This window comes from Schistocerca gregaria, unplaced genomic scaffold, assembly GCF_023897955.1.
Source record: "Schistocerca gregaria isolate iqSchGreg1 unplaced genomic scaffold, iqSchGreg1.2 ptg000662l, whole genome shotgun sequence".
NCBI lineage: Eukaryota > Metazoa > Arthropoda > Insecta > Orthoptera > Acrididae > Schistocerca > Schistocerca gregaria.
In genome coordinates this window covers 470,227-474,873 of record NW_026062045.1, presented here as the reverse complement: position 1 = coordinate 474,873, position 4,647 = coordinate 470,227, and positions in this window count along the sequence as shown.

Here is a 4,647-nt window from a genome sequence, read left to right as displayed (position 1 = left end):
TACCATTCCTAGAACGCAAGGGAACTTCCAACAGGACAATGCACGTCCGCATCTATCCCGTGCCACCCAACGTGCTCTAGAAGGTGTAAGTCAACTACCCTGGCCAGCAAGATCTCCGGATCTGTCCCCCACTGAGCATGTTTGGGACTGGATTAAGCGTCGTCTCACGCGGTCTGCACGTCCAGCACGAACGCTGGTCCAACTGAGGCGCCAGGTGGAAATGGCATGGCAAGCCGTTCCACAGGACTACATCCAGCATCTCTACGATCGTCTCCATGGGAGAATAGCAGCCTGCATTGCTGTGAAAGGTGGATATACACTGTACTAGTGCCGACATTGTGCATGCTCTGTTGCCTGTGTCTATGTGCCTGTGGTTCTGTCAGTGTGATCATGTGATGTATCTGAGCCCATGAATGTGTCAATAAAGTTTCCCCTTCCTTGGACAATGAATTCACGGTGTTCTTATTTCAATTTCCAGGAGTGTATTTCATACCTGCCACAGAAAATTTGTGTACGTGGGGTTTCTATTCTAATTCGAACGTTTGATTTACGCTATACGTATTCGTTTCGGAATCTCGTTTCTACGTCTTCCGTTAACTATACTTGGTTAACATTATGAAGACAATTAATAACATTAATGAAATACAACTTTGTTTGCGGAAAACATAATGATGTTCGAAGTTGCCAGTTTTTCCACGACAAACGACTTTCAACAACTTATTATATGCATAATTGTTGCAACTGATTGCTGGGAATTATATATACACTCCTGGAAATTGAAATAAGAACACCGTGAATTCATTGTCCCAGGAAGGGGAAACTTTATTGGCACATTCCTGGGGTCAGATACATCACATGATCACACTGACAGAACCACAGGCACATAGACACAGGCAACAGAGCATGTACAATGTCGGCACTAGTACAGTGTATATCCACCTTTCGCAGCAATGCAGGCTGCTATTCTCCCATGGAGACGATCGTAGAGATGCTGGATGTTGTCCTGTGGAACGGCTTGCCACGCCATTTCCACCTGGCGCCTCAGTTGGACCAGCGTTCGTGCTGGACGTGCAGACCGCGTGAGACGACGCTTCATCCAGTCCCAAACATGCTCAATGGGGGACAGATCCGGAGATCTTGCTGGCCAGGGTAGTTGACTTACACCTTCTAGAGCACGTTGGGTGGCACGGGATACATGCGGACGTGCATTGTCCTGTTGGAACAGCAAGTTCCCTTGCCGGTCTAGGAATGGTAGAACGATGGGTTCGATGACGGTTTGGATGTACCGTGCACTATTCAATGTCCCCTCGACGATCACCAGAGGTGTACGGCCAGTGTAGGAGATCGCTCCCCACACCATGATGCCGGGTGTTGGCCCTGTGTGCCTCGGTCGTATGCAGTCCTGATTGTGGCGCTCACCTGCACGGCGCCAAACACGCATACGACCATCATTGGCACCAAGGCAGAAGCGACTCTCATCGCTGAAGACGACACGTCTCCATTCGTCCCTCCATTCACGCCTGTCGTGACACCACTGGAGGCGGGCTGCACGATGTTGGGGCGTGAGCGGAAGACGGCCTAACGGTGTGCGGGACCATAGCCCAGCTTCATGAAGACGGTTGCGAATGGTCCTCGCCGATACCCCAGGAGCAACAGAGACCCTAATTTGCTGGAAAGTGGCGGTGCGGTCCCCTACGGCACTGCGTAGGATCCTACGGTCTTGGCGTGCATCCGTGCGTCGCTGCGGTCCGGTCCCAGGTCGACGGGTACGTGCACCTTCCGCCGACCACTGGCGACAACATCGATGTACTGTGGAGACCTCACGCCCCACGTGTTGAGTAATTCGGCGGTACGTCCACCCGGCCTCCCGCATGCCCACTATACGCCCTCGCTCAAAGTCCGTGAACTGCACATACGGTTCACGTCCACGCTGTCGCGGCATGCTACCAGTGTTAAAGACTGCGACGGAGCTCCGTATGCCACGGCAAACTGGCTGACACTGACGGCGGCGGTGCACAAATGCTGCGCATCTAGCGCCATTCGACGGCCAACACCGCGGTTCCTGATGTGTCCGCTGTGCCGTGCGTGTGATCATTGCTTGTACAGCCCTCTCGCAGTGTCCGGAGCAAGTATGGTGGGTCTGACACACCGGTGTCAATGTGTTCTTTTTTCCATTTCCAGGAGTGTATATATATATATTGTGTGTATGTACACAAATTTGAATTACAAAAAACAAATACTAAAAAAAATGGTTGCATGGCGCGAGATTCGATCCGGCGAACTTCGGAATTACGAACCCGAACCCGAGAGCTTACCGCTGCGCCACGACGCTGTAGAATACTATCAATCGTAGTGAGTATTTCACCGCAACGGTTTCTTTTAACTGTCGATTTTCTCGACAACGGCTGAGAAGTACATCTTGGTGCTTTCCCACATAGCACCTCTGGCCATGAGCTTTTATTATGCGCAGTATGAATTGAATCTGAATTTCACAATTGGCGGCCTCCCTTGTAAGAGTGCTTCGAATTCCTCACGAGGGATCACAGACAGCCAACCGTGCGACGCTTGTTTACAGCGAGGCTCTCTGAGCACTATGGGACTCAACAGCTGTGGTCATCAGTCCCCTAGAACTTAGAACTACTTAAACCTAACTAACCTAAGGAAATCACACACATCCATGCCCGAGGCAGGATTCGAACCTGCGACCGTAGCAGTCGCACGGTTCCGGACTGCGCGCCTAGAACCGCGAGACCACCGCGGCCGGCTACAGCGAGGCACGGGACAGAATGCACGCGGGGAGAGTTATGTTGTCCCGGTTGCCTGTTCGTCATATCATAGTTGTGAACCTGGAAGAGAGAAGGTGTCCAGCACGAGCCTTATAGACGTAAATCGGAAAGAGTTGTTTTCCGTCATTAGGCTGCCGCGATCCTGGCGGATACAGTAGTGATTTTTCCATCATTAATGTGCCGAATGAAATAAGTTTCGTGAATGAATACAGTGTTATTCTGTAAGTAACATATGACGAGTGCTGTATGTAGTTTGTAGAAATTAGCTCGTCTGTTTATGCCGTAGTAACTAGTTATTATTTGTTGTCATATCTTTCAGGTGCATAATCTGAGTAACGGAGGATGTACACCCTTCGACTAGCGTTGTAATATATAGTTGGGAGCATGTCACAGACGATGGCAAGCGGGAAGTTACCGTCGCTGTGTTTTGGTTTGCCAAATACAGATGCATTATCAACGCACTACTGGAAGCAGCCAGGTCTGTTTCTCGGCGTTCCAGGTTGATAGGAACGGCTATGGTCGAGAGATTTTTGTGGTGACGAACGAAATAACTTTTCTTGATACTGAGGTACTATACCATGAAGACGAAGCAGAAGGTGATTCAGTGGAAGATATCCCGACTAGTGAATCGCTAAATTGTCATAACATTTCAGAAATCTCCACGTCACTGGGAATATGTGCTTCATCCGTTCCCGATGAGTATCACGAACCGGTTACTAAACGACTTAACTACAGCTCTATACCCCTTGAAGTAAAAGTTAAGGCGGTAGCGCTAGCCAGGAATCATCCAAATTTGAACTTACAAACACTGCTAAAGAATGGAGCAACAACAGCCCTGGAGCAGAAGAAGGACTTAAATTGTGTGAAAGTGATATCGTTAAAGGAGGGACAAGATACGACAAATAGCAGGCGATAAATATGTGGACATACGACCGATTTGTCGAATCTTGTTGACGTAACTAGAATGTAACAGCGAGAATACTTCAGGAGTGGGCAGCAGGTGCAGCGCTTCAATATACTGCCAACAAGGATTCTACGTCTGCTGCATTATTATCTTGGGCAAAAAATTTCAGATCGGGGTATAAAATTCGTCAACGGCGCGTCACTAAATACGTCTCTCATAAGGAGGTACAAAATATAGAAGATATACAGAAAGTGGGAGCTCTTTTCAACAGGCAAACGGCGTCACTTATGACCGGTTTTAATAGTGATTACGTGATCAACACCGGCATACAGGATGCGAGTATTGGGTGAACATTCGACGCACGTTATCGCATAAGGGAGAAAAACGAATCCTTGTCGCAGTTGGCAGTAAAAACCTACTAACACATTCGTACACGGCGCAACATGCCACTACAGCCTCTGGAAAACTGTTACGTAAGGTTTTCCTATGTTTACAAGAAACGAATGTTACATTTGGTCCTCAGGTTATAGAAGAGGTCAACCGTTTAACCGACTCGTTGAAAAATGTTTACATTACCTTCTCCAAACTGACGAATGCGATTTACAGAACATTTCTTGAGAATGTTTTAAAACCATACGTTCCCTATACCAAGTTTTTTCTAGTAGTGGATTCCTGGAGTGGACAAAGTAATGCTATATTATATGACACAATGATTATAAATGGCGAGGGTCAGCCGACGTGCACGGTAAAAGTAATACCGCCCAACTGTACACCTGTGTACCAGCCGTGTGATGTTGATTTCTATCGCCAGGTTAAAAACTTTATTTCCAGGCTTCAGGATTGCAGTGTGCTTCTGGAAACCCAGCGGGAATTGGACAACCGCACGGATACAATAACTATTTACAACATAATTCATAACCAACTTTCAGCACCGATTTTTCACGCAATGATATCGTA